The sequence below is a fragment of the Zophobas morio genome, unplaced genomic scaffold (genome assembly GCF_036711695.1).
Source record: "Zophobas morio isolate AGI-343-1 ecotype UQ-CSIRO unplaced genomic scaffold, CSIRO_AGI_Zmor_V1 ptg000121l, whole genome shotgun sequence".
Classification (NCBI taxonomy): domain Eukaryota; kingdom Metazoa; phylum Arthropoda; class Insecta; order Coleoptera; family Tenebrionidae; genus Zophobas; species Zophobas morio.
In genome coordinates, this window is record NW_026972226.1 from 1 (window position 1) to 18,801 (window position 18,801).

The window sequence follows — 18,801 nt, forward strand, 5'->3', positions numbered from 1 at the left end:
AGAATCGACTCAGAATAGGAAAAGGAGACGGTTAGGTCAATTTTATGCATTCTGGCGTTCGTAGATACAAGAAAACTGTTAAAATTCTTCAGAAACGTCACTTTTGAAGTGTTTTCTTGTACTTTTAAGCTACTCAGATAACCTACGGGCTCGGAAAATGCAACGAAACCATCAAATTTTAGCTAGAAACTGTATTTTTGTCGATTTTTATTGAATTTGAACTATATTTCAACGTTTTTTGATGGTTCTGAGCCACCAAACACACTTAAAGCATGCAGAATCGACTCAGAATAGGAAAAGGAGACGTTTAGGTCAATTTTATGCATTCTGGCGTTCGTAGATACAAGAAAACTGTTAAAATTCTTCAGAAACGTCACTTTTGAAGTGTTTTCTTGTACTTTTTAGCCACTCAAATACCCTACGGGCTCGGAAAGTGCAACGAAACCATCAAATTTTAGCTAGAAACTGTATTTTTGTCGATTTTAATTGAATTTGAACTAGATTTCAACGTTTTTTGATGGTTCTGAGCCACCAAACACACTTAAAGCATACAGAATCGACTCAGAATAGGAAAAGGAGACCTTTAGGTCAATTTTATGCATTCTGGCGTTCGTAGATACAAGAAAACTGTTAAAATTCTTCAGAAACGTCACTTTTGAAGTGTTTTCTTGTACTTTTAAGCCACTCAGATACCCTGCGGGCTCGGAAAGTGCAACGAAACCATCAAATTTTAGCTAGAAACTGTATTTTTGTCGATTTTTATTGAATTTGAACTATATTTCAACGTTTTTTGATGGTTCTGAGCCACCAAACACACTTAAAGCATGCAGAATCGACTCAGAATAGGAAAAGGAGACGTTTAGGTCAATTTTATGCATTCTGGCGTCCGTAGATACAAGAAAACTGTTAAAATTCTTCAGAAACTTCACTTTTGAAGTGTTTTCTTGTACTTTTAAGCCACTCAGATACCTACGGGCTCGGAAAGTGCAACGAAACCATCAAATTTTAGCTAGAAACTGTATTTTTGTCGATTTTTATTGAATTTGAACTATATTTCAACGTTTTTTGATGGTTCTGAGCCACCAAACACACTTAAAGCATGCAGAATCGACTCAGAATAGGAAAAGGAGACGTTTAGCTCAATTTTATGCATTCTGGCGTTCGTAGATACAAGAAAACTGTTAAAATTCTTCAGAAACGTCACTTTTGAAGTGTTTTCTTGTACTTTTTAGCCACTCAAATACCCTACGGGCTCGGAAAGTGCAACGAAACCATCAAATTTTAGCTAGAAACTGTATTTTTGTCGATTTTAATTGAATTTGAACTAGATTTCAACGTTTTTTAATGGTTCTGAGCCACCAAACACACTTAAAGCATACAGAATCGACTCAGAATAGGAAAAGGAGACATTTAGGTCAATTTTATGCATTCTGGCGTTCGTAGATACAAGAAAACTGTTAAAATTCTTCAGAAACGTCACTTTTGAAGTGTTTTCTTGTACTTTTAAGCCAATCAGATACCCTACGGGCTCGGAAAGTGCAACGAAACCATCAAATTTTAGCTAGAAACTGTATTTTTGTCGATTTTTATTGAATTTGAACTATATTTCAACGTTTTTTGATGGTTCTGAGCCACCAAACACACTTAAAGCATGCAGAATCGACTCAGAATAGGAAAAGGAGACGTTTAGGTCAATTTTATGCAATCTGGCTTTCGTAGATACAAGAAAACTGTTAAAATTCTTCAGAAACGTCACTTTTGAAGTGTTTTCTTGTACTTTTAAGCCACTCAGTTACCCAACGGGCTCGGAAAGTGCAACGAAACCATCAAATTTTAGCTAGAAACTGTATTTTTGTCGATTTTTATTGAATTTGAACTATATTTCAACGTTTTTTGATGGTTCTGAGCCACCAAACACACTTAAAGCATGCAGAATCGACTCAGAATAGGAAAAGGAGACGTTTAGGTCAATTTTATGCATTCTGGCGTTCGTAGATACAAGAAAACTGTTAAAATTCTTCAGAAACGTCGCTTTTGAAGTGTTTTCTTGTACTTTTAAGCCACTCAGATACCTACCCTACGGGCTCGGAAAGTGCAACGAAACCATCAAATTTTAGCTAGAAACTGTATTTTTGTCGATTTTTATTGAATTTGAACTATCTATATTTCAACGTTTTTTGATGGTTCTGAGCCACCAAACACACTTAAAGCATGCAGAATCGACTCAGAATAGGAAAAGGAGACGTTTAGCTCAATTTTATGCATTCTGGCGTTCGTAGATACAAGAAGACTGTTAAAATTCTTCAGAAATGTCACTTTTGAAGTGTTTTCTTGTACTTTTAAGCCACTCAGATACCCAACGGGCTCGGAAAGTGCAACGAAACCATCAAATTTTAGCTAGAAACTGTATTTTTGTCGATTTTTATTGAATTTGAACTATATTTCAACGTTTTTTTGATGGTTCTGAGCCACCAAACACACTTAAAGCATGCAGAATCGACTCAGAATAACAAAAGGAGACGTTTAGGTCAATTTTATGCATTCTGGCGTTCGTAGATACAAGAAAACTGTTAAAATTCTTCAGAAACGTCACTTTTGAAGTGTTTTCTTGTACTTTTAAGCCACTCAGATACCCTACGGGCTCGGAAAGTGCAACGAAACCATCAAATTTTAGCTAGAAACTGTATTTTTGTCGATTTTTATTGAATTTGAACTATATTTCAACGCTTTTTGATGGTTCTGAGCCACCAAACACACTTAAAGCATGCAGAATCGACTCAGAATAGGAAAAGGAGACGTTTAGGTCAATTTTATGCATTCTGGCGTTCGTAGATACAAGAAAACTGTTAAAATTCTTCAGAAACGTCGCTTTTGAAGTGTTTTCTTGTACTTTTAAGCCACTCAGATACCTACCCTACGGGCTCGGAAAGTGCAACGAAACCATCAAATTTTAGCTAGAAACTGTATTTTTCTCGATTTTTATTGAATTTGAACTATATTTCAACGTTTTTTGATGGTTCTGAGCCACCAAACACACTTAAAGCATGCAGAATCGACTCAGAATAGGAAAAGGAGACGTTTAGGTCAATTTTATGCATTCTGGCGTTCGTAGGTACAAGAAAACTGTTAAAATTCTTCAGAAACGTCACTTTTGAAGTGTTTTCTTGTACTTTTAAGCCACTCAGATACCCTGCGGGCTCGGAAAGTGCAACGAAACCATCAAATTTTAGCTAGAAACTGTATTTTTGTCGATTTTTATTGAATTTGAACTATATTTCAACGTTTTTTGATGGTTCTGAGCCACCAAACACACTTAAAGCATGCAGAATCGACTCAGAATAGGAAAAGGAGACGTTTAGGTCAATTTTATGCATTCTGGCGTCCGTAGATACAAGAAAACTGTTAAAATTCTTCAGAAACTTCACTTTTGAAGTGTTTTCTTGTACTTTTAAGCCACTCAGATACCTACGGGCTCGGAAAGTGCAACGAAACCATCAAATTTTAGCTAGAAACTGTATTTTTGTCGATTTTTATTGAATTTGAACTATATTTCAACGTTTTTTGATGGTTCTGAGCCACCAAACACACTTAAAGCATGCAGAATCGACTCAGAATAGGAAAAGGAGACGTTTAGCTCAATTTTATGCATTCTGGCGTTCGTAGATACAAGAAAACTGTTAAAATTCTTCAGAAACGTCACTTTTGAAGTGTTTTCTTGTACTTTTTAGCCACTCAAATACCCTACGGGCTCGGAAAGTGCAACGAAACCATCAAATTTTAGCTAGAAACTGTATTTTTGTCGATTTTTATTGAATTTGAACTATATTTCAACGTTTTTTGATGGTACTGATTCTGAGCCACCAAACACACTTAAAGCATACAGAATCGACTCAGAATAGGAAAAGGAGACATTTAGGTCAATTTTATGCATTCTGGCGTTCGTAGATACAAGAAAACTGTTAAAATTCTTCAGAAACGTCACTTTTGAAGTGTTTTCTTGTACTTTTAAGCCACTCAGATACCTACGGGCTCGGAAAGTGCAACGAAACCATCAAATTTTAGCTAGAAACTGTATTTTTGTCGATTTTTATTGAATTTGAACTATATTTCAACGTTTTTTGATGGTTCTGAGCCACCAAACCCACTTAAAGCATGCAGAATCGACTCAGAATAGGAAAAGGAGACGTTTAGGTCAATTTTATGCATTCTGGCGTTCGTAGATACACGAAAACTGTTAAAATTCTTCAGAAACGTCACTTTTGAAGTGTTTTCTTGTACTTTTAAGCCACTCAGATACCCAACGGGCTCGGAAAGCGCAACGAAACCATCAAATTTTAGCTAGAAACTGTATTTTTGTCGATTTTTATTGAATTTGAAGGATATTTCGACGTTTTTTGATGGTTCTGAGCCACCAAACACACTTAAAGCATGCAGAATCGACTCAGAATAGGAAAAGGAGACGTTTAATTCAATTTTATGCATTCTGGCGTTCGTAGATACAAGAAAACAGTTAAAATTCTTCAGAAACGTCACTTTTGAAGTGTTTTCTTGTACTTTTAAGCCACTCAGATACCCTACGGTCTCGGAAAGTGCAACTAAACCATCAAATTTTAGCTAGAAACTGTATTTTTGTCGATTTTTATTGAATTTGGACTATATTTCAACGTTTTTTGATGGTTCTGAGCCACCAAACACACTTAAAGCATGCAGAATCGACTCAGAATAGGAAAAGGAGACGTTTAGGTCAATTTTATGCATTCTGGCGTTCGTAGATACAAGAAAACTGTTAAAATTCTTCAGAAACGTCACTTTTGAAGTGTTTTCTTGTAATTTTAAGCCACTCAGATACCCTACGGGCTCGGAAAGTGCAACGAAACCATCAAATTTTAGCTAGAAACTGTATTTTTGTCGATTTTTATTGAATTTGAACTATATTTCAACGTTTTTTGATGGTTCTGAGCCACCAAACACACTTAAAGCATGCAGAATCGACTCAGAATAGGGAAAGGAGACGTTTAGGTCAATTTTATGCATTCTGGCGTTCGTAGATACACGAAAACTGTTAAAATTCTTCAGAAACGTCACTTTTGAAGTGTTTTCTTGTACTTTTAAGCCACTCAGATACCCTACGGGCTCGGAAAGTGGAAGGAAACCATCAAATTTTAGTTAGAAACTGTATTTTTGTGGATTTTTATTGAATTTGAATGATATTTCGACGTTTTTTGATGGTTCTGAGCCACCAAACACACTTAAAGCATGCAGAATCGACTCAGAATAGGAAAAGGAGACGTTTAATTCAATTTTATGCATTCTGGCGTTCGTAGATACAAGAAAACAGTTAAAATTCTTCAGAAACGTCACTTTTAAAGTGTTTTCTTGTACTTTTAAGCCACTCAGATACCCTACGGTCTCGGAAAGTGCAACGAAACCATCAAATTTTAGCTAGAAACTGTATTTTTGTCGATTTTTATTGAATTTGAACTATATTTCAACGTTTTTTGATGGTTCTGAGCCACCAAACACACTTAAAGCATGCAGAATCGACTCAGAATAGGAAAAGGAGACGTTTAGGTCAATTTTATGCATTCTGGCGTTCGTGGATACAAGAAAACTGTTAAAATTCTTCAGAAACGTCACTTTTGAAGTGTTTTCTTGTAATTTTAAGCCAGTCAGATAACCTACGGGCTCGGAAAGTGCAACGAAACCATCAAATTTTAGCTAGAAACTGTATTTTTGTTGATTTTTATTAAATTTGAACTATATTTCAACGTTTTTTGATGGTTCTGAGCCACCAAACACACTTAAAGCATGCAGAATCGACTCAGAATAGGAAAAGGAGACGGTTAGGTCAATTTTATGCATTCTGGCGTTCGTAGATACAAGAAAACTGTTAAAATTCTTCAGAAACGTCACTTTTGAAGTGTTTTCTTGTACTTTTAAGCTACTCAGATAACCTACGGGCTCGGAAAATGCAACGAAACCATCAAATTTTAGCTAGAAACTGTATTTTTGTCGATTTTTATTGAATTTGAACTATATTTCAACGTTTTTTGATGGTTCTGAGCCACCAAACACACTTAAAGCATGCAGAATCGACTCAGAATAGGAAAAGGAGACGTTTAGGTCAATTTTATGCATTCTGGCGTTCGTAGATACAAGAAAACTGTTAAAATTCTTCAGAAACGTCACTTTTGAAGTGTTTTCTTGTACTTTTTAGCCACTCAAATACCCTACGGGCTCGGAAAGTGCAACGAAACCATCAAATTTTAGCTAGAAACTGTATTTTTGTCGATTTTAATTGAATTTGAACTAGATTTCAACGTTTTTTGATGGTTCTGAGCCACCAAACACACTTAAAGCATACAGAATCGACTCAGAATAGGAAAAGGAGACCTTTAGGTCAATTTTATGCATTCTGGCGTTCGTAGATACAAGAAAACTGTTAAAATTCTTCAGAAACGTCACTTTTGAAGTGTTTTCTTGTACTTTTAAGCCACTCAGATACCCTGCGGGCTCGGAAAGTGCAACGAAACCATCAAATTTTAGCTAGAAACTGTATTTTTGTCGATTTTTATTGAATTTGAACTATATTTCAACGTTTTTTGATGGTTCTGAGCCACCAAACACACTTAAAGCATGCAGAATCGACTCAGAATAGGAAAAGGAGACGTTTAGGTCAATTTTATGCATTCTGGCGTCCGTAGATACAAGAAAACTGTTAAAATTCTTCAGAAACTTCACTTTTGAAGTGTTTTCTTGTACTTTTAAGCCACTCAGATACCTACGGGCTCGGAAAGTGCAACGAAACCATCAAATTTTAGCTAGAAACTGTATTTTTGTCGATTTTTATTGAATTTGAACTATATTTCAACGTTTTTTGATGGTTCTGAGCCACCAAACACACTTAAAGCATGCAGAATCGACTCAGAATAGGAAAAGGAGACGTTTAGCTCAATTTTATGCATTCTGGCGTTCGTAGATACAAGAAAACTGTTAAAATTCTTCAGAAACGTCACTTTTGAAGTGTTTTCTTGTACTTTTTAGCCACTCAAATACCCTACGGGCTCGGAAAGTGCAACGAAACCATCAAATTTTAGCTAGAAACTGTATTTTTGTCGATTTTAATTGAATTTGAACTAGATTTCAACGTTTTTTAATGGTTCTGAGCCACCAAACACACTTAAAGCATACAGAATCGACTCAGAATAGGAAAAGGAGACATTTAGGTCAATTTTATGCATTCTGGCGTTCGTAGATACAAGAAAACTGTTAAAATTCTTCAGAAACGTCACTTTTGAAGTGTTTTCTTGTACTTTTAAGCCAATCAGATACCCTACGGGCTCGGAAAGTGCAACGAAACCATCAAATTTTAGCTAGAAACTGTATTTTTGTCGATTTTTATTGAATTTGAACTATATTTCAACGTTTTTTGATGGTTCTGAGCCACCAAACACACTTAAAGCATGCAGAATCGACTCAGAATAGGAAAAGGAGACGTTTAGGTCAATTTTATGCAATCTGGCTTTCGTAGATACAAGAAAACTGTTAAAATTCTTCAGAAACGTCACTTTTGAAGTGTTTTCTTGTACTTTTAAGCCACTCAGTTACCCTACGGGCTCGGAAAGTGCAACGAAACCATCAAATTTTAGCTAGAAACTGTATTTTTGTCGATTTTTATTGAATTTGAACTATATTTCAACGTTTTTTGATGGTTCTGAGCCACCAAACACACTTAAAGCATGCAGAATCGACTCAGAATAGGAAAAGGAGACGTTTAGGTCAATTTTATGCATTCTGGCGTTCGTAGATACAAGAAAACTGTTAAAATTCTTCAGAAACGTCGCTTTTGAAGTGTTTTCTTGTACTTTTAAGCCACTCAGATACCTACCCTACGGGCTCGGAAAGTGCAACGAAACCATCAAATTTTAGCTAGAAACTGTATTTTTGTCGATTTTTATTGAATTTGAACTATCTATATTTCAACGTTTTTTGATGGTTCTGAGCCACCAAACACACTTAAAGCATGCAGAATCGACTCAGAATAGGAAAAGGAGACGTTTAGCTCAATTTTATGCATTCTGGCGTTCGTAGATACAAGAAGACTGTTAAAATTCTTCAGAAATGTCACTTTTGAAGTGTTTTCTTGTACTTTTAAGCCACTCAGATACCCAACGGGCTCGGAAAGTGCAACGAAACCATCAAATTTTAGCTAGAAACTGTATTTTTGTCGATTTTTATTGAATTTGAACTATATTTCAACGTTTTTTGATGGTTCTGAGCCACCAAACACACTTAAAGCATGCAGAATCGACTCAGAATAACAAAAGGAGACGTTTAGGTCAATTTTATGCATTCTGGCGTTCGTAGATACAAGAAAACTGTTAAAATTCTTCAGAAACGTCACTTTTGAAGTGTTTTCTTGTACTTTTAAGCCACTCAGATACCCTACGGGCTCGGAAAGTGCAACGAAACCATCAAATTTTAGCTAGAAACTGTATTTTTGTCGATTTTTATTGAATTTGAACTATATTTCAACGCTTTTTGATGGTTCTGAGCCACCAAACACACTTAAAGCATGCAGAATCGACTCAGAATAGGAAAAGGAGACGTTTAGGTCAATTTTATGCATTCTGGCGTTCGTAGATACAAGAAAACTGTTAAAATTCTTCAGAAACGTCGCTTTTGAAGTGTTTTCTTGTACTTTTAAGCCACTCAGATACCTACCCTACGGGCTCGGAAAGTGCAACGAAACCATCAAATTTTAGCTAGAAACTGTATTTTTCTCGATTTTTATTGAATTTGAACTATATTTCAACGTTTTTTGATGGTTCTGAGCCACCAAACACACTTAAAGCATGCAGAATCGACTCAGAATAGGAAAAGGAGACGTTTAGGTCAATTTTATGCATTCTGGCGTTCGTAGGTACAAGAAAACTGTTAAAATTCTTCAGAAACGTCACTTTTGAAGTGTTTTCTTGTACTTTTAAGCCACTCAGATACCCTGCGGGCTCGGAAAGTGCAACGAAACCATCAAATTTTAGCTAGAAACTGTATTTTTGTCGATTTTTATTGAATTTGAACTATATTTCAACGTTTTTTGATGGTTCTGAGCCACCAAACACACTTAAAGCATGCAGAATCGACTCAGAATAGGAAAAGGAGACGTTTAGGTCAATTTTATGCATTCTGGCGTCCGTAGATACAAGAAAACTGTTAAAATTCTTCAGAAACTTCACTTTTGAAGTGTTTTCTTGTACTTTTAAGCCACTCAGATACCTACGGGCTCGGAAAGTGCAACGAAACCATCAAATTTTAGCTAGAAACTGTATTTTTGTCGATTTTTATTGAATTTGAACTATATTTCAACGTTTTTTGATGGTTCTGAGCCACCAAACACACTTAAAGCATGCAGAATCGACTCAGAATAGGAAAAGGAGACGTTTAGCTCAATTTTATGCATTCTGGCGTTCGTAGATACAAGAAAACTGTTAAAATTCTTCAGAAACGTCACTTTTGAAGTGTTTTCTTGTACTTTTTAGCCACTCAAATACCCTACGGGCTCGGAAAGTGCAACGAAACCATCAAATTTTAGCTAGAAACTGTATTTTTGTCGATTTTTATTGAATTTGAACTATATTTCAACGTTTTTTGATGGTACTGATTCTGAGCCACCAAACACACTTAAAGCATACAGAATCGACTCAGAATAGGAAAAGGAGACATTTAGGTCAATTTTATGCATTCTGGCGTTCGTAGATACAAGAAAACTGTTAAAATTCTTCAGAAACGTCACTTTTGAAGTGTTTTCTTGTACTTTTAAGCCACTCAGATACCTACGGGCTCGGAAAGTGCAACGAAACCATCAAATTTTAGCTAGAAACTGTATTTTTGTCGATTTTTATTGAATTTGAACTATATTTCAACGTTTTTTGATGGTTCTGAGCCACCAAACCCACTTAAAGCATGCAGAATCGACTCAGAATAGGAAAAGGAGACGTTTAGGTCAATTTTATGCATTCTGGCGTTCGTAGATACACGAAAACTGTTAAAATTCTTCAGAAACGTCACTTTTGAAGTGTTTTCTTGTACTTTTAAGCCACTCAGATACCCAACGGGCTCGGAAAGCGCAACGAAACCATCAAATTTTAGCTAGAAACTGTATTTTTGTCGATTTTTATTGAATTTGAATGATATTTCGACGTTTTTTGATGGTTCTGAGCCACCAAACACACTTAAAGCATGCAGAATCGACTCAGAATAGGAAAAGGAGACGTTTAATTCAATTTTATGCATTCTGGCGTTCGTAGATACAAGAAAACAGTTAAAATTCTTCAGAAACGTCACTTTTGAAGTGTTTTCTTGTACTTTTAAGCCACTCAGATACCCTACGGTCTCGGAAAGTGCAACTAAACCATCAAATTTTAGCTAGAAACTGTATTTTTGTCGATTTTTATTGAATTTGGACTATATTTCAACGTTTTTTGATGGTTCTGAGCCACCAAACACACTTAAAGCATGCAGAATCGACTCAGAATAGGAAAAGGAGACGTTTAGGTCAATTTTATGCATTCTGGCGTTCGTAGATACAAGAAAACTGTTAAAATTCTTCAGAAACGTCACTTTTGAAGTGTTTTCTTGTAATTTTAAGCCACTCAGATACCCTACGGGCTCGGAAAGTGCAACGAAACCATCAAATTTTAGCTAGAAACTGTATTTTTGTCGATTTTTATTGAATTTGAACTATATTTCAACGTTTTTTGATGGTTCTGAGCCACCAAACACACTTAAAGCATGCAGAATCGACTCAGAATAGGGAAAGGAGACGTTTAGGTCAATTTTATGCATTCTGGCGTTCGTAGATACACGAAAACTGTTAAAATTCTTCAGAAACGTCACTTTTGAAGTGTTTTCTTGTACTTTTAAGCCACTCAGATACCCTACGGGCTCGGAAAGTGGAAGGAAACCATCAAATTTTAGTTAGAAACTGTATTTTTGTGGATTTTTATTGAATTTGAATGATATTTCGACGTTTTTTGATGGTTCTGAGCCACCAAACACACTTAAAGCATGCAGAATCGACTCAGAATAGGAAAAGGAGACGTTTAATTCAATTTTATGCATTCTGGCGTTCGTAGATACAAGAAAACAGTTAAAATTCTTCAGAAACGTCACTTTTGAAGTGTTTTCTTGTACTTTTAAGCCACTCAGATACCCTACGGTCTCGGAAAGTGCAACTAAACCATCAAATTTTAGCTAGAAACTGTATTTTTGTCGATTTTTATTGACTTTTGAACTATATTTCAACGTTTTTTGATGGTTCTGAATCTGCAAACACACTTAAAGCATGCAGAATCGACTCAGAATAGGAAAAGGAGAAGTTTAGGTCAATTTTATGCATTCTGGCGTTCGTAGATACAAGAAAACTGTTAAAATTCTTCAGAAACGTCACTTTTGAAGTGTTTTCTTGTACTTTTAAGCCATTCAGATACCCTACGGGCTCGGAAAGTGCAACGAAACCATCAAATTTTAGCTAGAAACTGTATTTTTGTCGATTTTTATTGAATTTGAACTATATTTCAACGTTTTTTGATGGTTCTGAGCCACCAAACACACTTAAAGCATGCAGAATCGACTCAGAATAGGAAAAGGAGACGTTTGGGTCAATTTTATGCATTCTGGCGTTCGTAGATACAAGAAAACTGTTAAAATTCTTCAGAAACGTCACTTTTGAAGTGTTTTCTTGTACATTTAAGCCACTCAGATACCCTACGGGCTCGGAAAGTGCAACGAAACCATCAAATTTTAGCTTGAAACTGTATCTTTGTCGATTTTTATTGAATTTGAACTATATTTCAACGTTTTTTGATGGTTCTGAGCCACCAAACACACTTAAAGCATGCAGAATCGACTCAGAATAGGAAAAGGAGACGTTTAGGTCAATTTTATGCATTCTGGCGTTCGTAGATACAAGAAAACTGCTAAAATTCTTCAGAAACGTCACTTTTGAAGTGTTTTCTTGTACTTTTAAGCCACTCAGATACCCTACGGGCTCGGAAAGTGGAAGGAAACCATCAAATTTTAGCTAGAAACTGTATTTTTGTCGATTTTTATTGAATTTGAACTATATTTCAACGTTTTTTGATGGTTCTGAGCCATCAAACACACTTAAAGCATGCAGAATCGACTCAGAATGGGAAAAGGAGACGTTTAGGTCAATTTTATGCATTCTGGCGTTCGTAGATACAAGAAAACTGTTAAAATTCTTCAGAAACGTCACTTTTGAAATGTTTTCTTGTACTTTTAAGCCACTCAGATACCCTACGGGCTCGGAAAGTGTAACGAAACCATCAAATTTTAGCTAGAAACTGTATTTTTGTCGATTTTTATTGAATTTGAACTATATTTCAACGTTTTTTGATGGTTCTGAGCCACCAAACACACTTAAAGAATGCTGAATCGACTCAGAATAGGAAAACGAGACGTTTAGGTCAATTTTATGCATTCTGGCGTTCGTAGATACAAGAAAACTCTTAAAATTCTTCAGAAACGTCACTCTTGAAGTGTTTTCTTGTACTTTTAAGCCACTCAGATACCCAACGGGCTCGGAAAGTGGAAGGAAACCATCAAATTTTAGCTAGAAACTGTATTTTTGTCGATTTTTATTGAATTTGAACTATATTTCAACGTTTTTTGATGGTTCTGAGCCATCAAACACACTTAAAGCATGCAGAATCGACTCAGAATAGGAAAAGGAGACGTTTAGGTCAATTTTATGCATTCTGGCGTTCGTAGATACAAGAAAACTGTTAAAATTCTTCAGAAACGTCACTTTTGAAATGTTTTCTTGTACTTTTAAGCCACTCAGATACCCTACGGGCTCGGAAAGTGTAACGAAACCATCAAATTTTAGCTAGAAACTGTATTTTTGTCGATTTTTATTGAATTTGAACTATATTTCAACGTTTTTTGATGGTTCTGAGCCACCAAACACACTTAAAGCATGCAGAATCGACTCAGAATAGGAAAACGAGACGTTTAGGTCAATTTTATGCATTCTGGCGTTCGTAGATACAAGAAAACTCTTAAAATTCTTCAGAAACGTCACTCTTGAAGTGTTTTCTTGTACTTTTAAGCCACTCAGATACCCTACGGGCTCGGAAAGTGCAACGAAACCATCAAATTTTAGCTAGAAACTGTATTTTTGTCGATTTTTATTGAATTTGAACTATATTTCAACGTTTTTTGATGGTTCTGAGCCACCAAACACACTTAAAGCATGCAGAATCGACTCAGAATAAGAAAAGGAGACGTTTAGGTCAATTGTATGCATTCTGGCGTTCGTAGATACAAGAAAACTCTTAAAATTCTTCAGAAACGTCACTCTTGAAGTGTTTTCTTGTACTTTTAAGCCACTCAGATACCCTACGGGCTCGGAAAGTGCAACGAAACCATCAAATTTTAGCTAGAAACTGTATTTTTGTCGATTTTTATTGAATTTGAACTATATTTCAACGTTTTTTGATGGTTCTGAGCCACCAAACACACTTAAAGCATGCAGAATCGACTCAGAATAGGAAAAGGAGACGTTTAGGTCAATTTTATGCATTCTGGCATTCGTAGATACAAGAAAACTGTTAAAATTCTTCAGAAAGTCACTTTTGAAGTGTTTTTTTGTACTTTTAAGCCACTCAGATACCCTACGGGCTCGGAAAGTGCAACGAAACCATCAAATTTTAGCTAGAAACTGTATTTTTGTCGATTTTTATTGAATTTGAACTATATTTCAACGTTTTTTGATGGTTCTGAGCCACCAAACACACTTAAAGCATGCAGAATCGACTCAGAATAGGAAAAGGAGACGTTTAGGTCAATTTTATTCATTCTGGCGTTCGTAGATACAAGAAAACTGTTAAAATTCTTCAGAAACGTCACTTTTGAAGTGTTTTCTTGTACTTTTAAGCCACTCAGATACCCTACGGGCTCGGAAAGTGCAACGAAACCATCAAATTTTAGCTAGAAACTGTATTTTTGTCGATTTTTATTGAATTTGAACTATATTTCAACGTTTTTTGATGGTTCTGAGCCACCAAACACACTTAAAGCATGCAGAATCGACTCAGAATAAGAAAAGGAGACGTTTAGGTCAATTGTATGCATTCTGGCGTTCGTAGATACAAGAAAACTATTAAAATTCTTCAGAAACGTCACTTTTGAAGTGTTTTCTTGTACTTTTAAGCCACTCAGACACCCAGTGGGCTCGGAAAGTGCAACGAAACCATCAAATTTTAGCTAGAAACTGTATTTTTGTCGATTTTTATTGAATTTGAACTATATTTCAACGTTTTTTGATGGTTCTGAGCCATCAAACACACTTAAAGCATGCAGAATCGACTCAGAATAGGAAAAGGAGACGTTTAGGTCAATTTTATGCATTCTGGCGTTCGTAGATACAAGAAAACTGTTAAAATTCTTCAGAAACGTCACTTTTGAAATGTTTTCTTGTACTTTTAAGCCACTCAGATACCCTACGGGCTCGGAAAGTGTAACGAAACCATCAAATTTTAGCTAGAAACTGTATTTTTGTCGATTTTTATTGAATTTGAACTATATTTCAACGTTTTTTGATGGTTCTGAGCCACCAAACACACTTAAAGCATGCAGAATCGACTCAGAATAGGAAAACGAGACGTTTAGGTCAATTTTATGCATTCTGGCGTTCGTAGATACAAGAAAACTGTTAAAATTCTTCAGAAACGTCACTTTTGAAGTGTTTTCTTGTACTTTTAAGCCACTCAGATACCCTACGGGCTCGGAAAGTGCAACGAAACCATCAAATTTTAGCTAGAAACTGTATTTTTGTCGATTTTTATTGAATTTGAACTATATTTCAACGTTTTTTGATGGTTCTGAGCCACCAAACACACTTAAAGCATGCAGAATCGACTCAGAATAAGAAAAGGAGACGTTTAGGTCAATTGTATGCATCCTGGCGTTCGTAGATACAAGAAAACTGTTAAAATTCTTCAGAAACGTCACTTTTGAAGTGTTTTCTTGTACTTTTAAGCCACTCAGACACCCTATGGGCTCGGAAAGTGCAACGAAACCATCAAATTTTAGCTAGAAACTGTATTTTTGTCGATTTTTATTGAATTTGAACTATATTTCAACGTTTTTTGATGGTTCTGAGCCATCAAACACACTTAAAGCATGCAGAATCGACTCAGAATAGGAAAAGGAGACGTTTAGGTCAATTTTATGCATTCTGGCGTTCGTAGATACAAGAAAACTGTTAAAATTCTTCAGAAACGTCACTTTTGAAGTGTTTTCTTGTACTTTTAAGCCACTCAGATACCCTACGGGCTCGGAAAGTGCAACGAAACCATCAAATTTTAGCTAGAAACTGTATTTTTGTCGATTTTTATTGAATTTGAACTATATTTCAACGTTTTTTGATGGTTCTGAGCCACCAAACACACTTAAAGCATGCAGAATCGACTCAGAATAAGAAAAGGAGACGTTTAGGTCAATTGTATGCATCCTGGCGTTCGTAGATACAAGAAAACTGTTAAAATTCTTCAGAAACGTCACTTTTGAAGTGTTTTCTTGTATTTTTAAGCCACTCAGACACCCTATGGGCTCGGAAAGTGCAACGAAACCATCAAATTTTAGCTAGAAACTGTATTTTTGTCGATTTTTATTGAATTTGAACTATATTTCAACGTTTTTTGATGGTTCTGAGCCATCAAACACACTTAAAGCATGCAGAATCGACTCAGAATAGGAAAAGGAGACGTTTAGGTCAATTTTATGCATTCTGGCGTTCGTAGATACAAGAAAACTGTTAAAATTCTTCAGAAACGTCACTTTTGAAGTGTTTTCTTGTACTTTTAAGCCACTCAGATACCCTACGGGCTCGGAAAGTGCAACGAAACCATCAAATTTTAGCTAGAAACTGTATTTTTGTCGATTTATATTGAATTTGAACTATATTTCAACGTTTTTTGATGGTTCTGAGCCACCAAACACACTTAAAGCATGCAGAATCGACTCAGAATAGGAAAACCAGACGTTTAGGTCAATTTTATGCATTCTGGCGTTCGTAGATACAAGAAAACTGTTAAAATTCTTCATAAACGTCACTTTTGAAGTGTTTTCTTGTACTTTTAAGCCACTCAGATACCCTGCGGGCTCGGAAAGTGCAACGAAACCATCAAATTTTAGCTAGAAACTGTATTTTTGTCGATTTTTATTGAATTTGAACTATATTTCAACGTTTTTTGATGGTTCTGAGCCACCAAACACACTTAAAGCATGCAGAATCGACTCAGAATAGGAAAAGGAGACGTTTAGGTCAATTTTATGCATTCTGGCGTTCGTAGATACAAGAAAACTGTTAAAATTCTTCAGAAACGTCACGTTTGAAGTGTTTTCTTGTACTTTTAAGCCACTCAGATATCCTACGGGCTCGGAAAGTGCAACGAAACCATCAAATTTTAGCTAGAAACTGTACCGCCGTGCTAAACAAAAACAACGTAACTGCAATTTTGGGCGATTTTGAGTTTGTGGTATTTTTAAATTAAACAAGTTTCAAGGATTGTCCAGGTATATAATTATTAAATTCTAAGCTATTTTTTATTTAATAATTGCATAAATAGTAATTCAACGTATCTGATCATAGCGTTTCTTTATCACTGTATTGGTAGTCAAATTTAACGTATTTCCGGTACAATAGATACATTTAACATATCTAGATTTTAAAATACATATTTCACTTACATCTTACATAGCAAATATAACGTATGTGAAAGATGCGTTAATTTTGCTATGTAAATGGGCCGACAAAGCTAGAATTCCTGAATGCCGCATCCTTTTGAGTTATGATACGTCTTTTTTGTCTAGCAGCCGACTAGTAACACTACCCCATTTTTAATGGCGTAGCACTCTATTGGACATAATTATTACCGGGAAATGCTCTGATTGATTCCGCGATTTTACGGAATTTGTTCGTTAAATATGTAGGAACAACCGTTCCCACAAAATCAGGTGTTCTGCCTGAGCCCATTCATAATTTTAGTAAATATGTAAATACGTCTTATATTTCGTCTACCTGCCCTACGCCTCCACATACTTTCTCTTCCTGTTTTTAGAATCTTATAAACTCTTTCATTACCTACTTCCACCTCTTCGAAACCGAGCCTACTTGTGTACCATTTAAAACACCCTTCCTTCTTCTCCCTGGCACTCTCGAACAGTAAGAAACAAAATAAAATCTGAAAACCGTAACCGTCGTTTTTAAATAACCGACAGTACCCACAAATAAAACTGTGTTGTGTTTGAATAATTTCACTTCATCCCTGATCGTCGTTGTGAGTAGCAAATAACACAGTGCATTCATTGATTTTAATAGTTTACGCACAGGTACGTATTATTATACCCTCGCACTTTTTTATAATGTATGTTAAATAATATTTAGCACAATTATTAAAGGTCTATTTTCTTAACTAAAGTTTTTAAAAGAATATTTTAAAAAACCTGAAGGCAGTTCGGCGAATCGCGGGGTAACTGCTGAAAGAAAAAAAAACATATTAGATAAACTGGCGGCACTCATCCCTCCTCACAAAATAAGTTTTTGGGAAGAACTGAACATCAACACAGCAGAAGACGTGGACCTGGATGTCGAAGACGAAGATTGATCTCCAATTTTTTTTATTATTTTTATTGTTAATTTCTTATACTAATTTGGTTTATATTTCCAAATATTTAATACAACTTTTTCATTATTTTTTTTTATTTACTAAAAATAAAGAAACTGCAGTCTTCCGTTTGTTAAATATTATTTTTAAATGAAAAAGGAGAAAAAATTGATATTCCAATTTAAAGTTACGTTAAAATTTCTATGTATAAAGCTCTTTTTGTACTGATCGAATTACCGTATCTGCATATGGATGCAGATACGTTATTTTTGTCATGGAACTGTCAACATTTTTAAATGGAAAAAAAGACGTAACTGCTGAAAAATATACAATAAACTACACTAAGCGCCAAATAAAGTTAACTATTGATTTCGGGACGAACTCATCAACTAAAAACATCATTTCCCATCGTGTGCTAACTCAAAGTTAGCGGAAAATGCAAGTTATTTCAATCGGTTCGAGGTAACCCAACTTTCAAACGCCATTATCTCGAAAACGGGGCGAATGCAGATACGTTGTTTTGATTTAGCACGGCAGTGTATATTTGTCGATTTTTATTGAATTTGAACTATATTTCAACGTTTTTTAATGGTTCTGAGCCATCAAACACACTTAAAGCATGCAGAATCGACTCAGAATAGGAAAAGGAGACGTTTAGGTCAATTTTATGCATTCTGGCGTTCGTAGATACAAGAAAACTGTTAAAATTCTTCAGAAACGTCACTTTTGAAGTGTTTTCTTGTACTTTTAAGCCACTCAGATACCCTACGGGCTCGGAAAGTGCAACGAAACCATCAAATTTTAGCTAGAAACTGTATTTTTGTCGATTTTTATTGAATTTGAACTATATTTCAAAGTTTTTTGATGGTTCTGAGCCACCAAACACACTTAAAGCATGCAGAATCGACTCAGAATAGGAAAAGGAGACGTTTACGTCAATTTTATGCATTCTGGCGTTCGTAGATACAAGAAAACTGTTAAAATTCTTCAGAAACTTCACTTTTGAAGTGTTTTCTTGTACTTTTAAGGCACTCAGATACCCTACGGGCTCGGAAAGTGCAACGAAACTGTGCGGCCGTGCCTGAGAGCCCCAAGAACCCGGAATTAT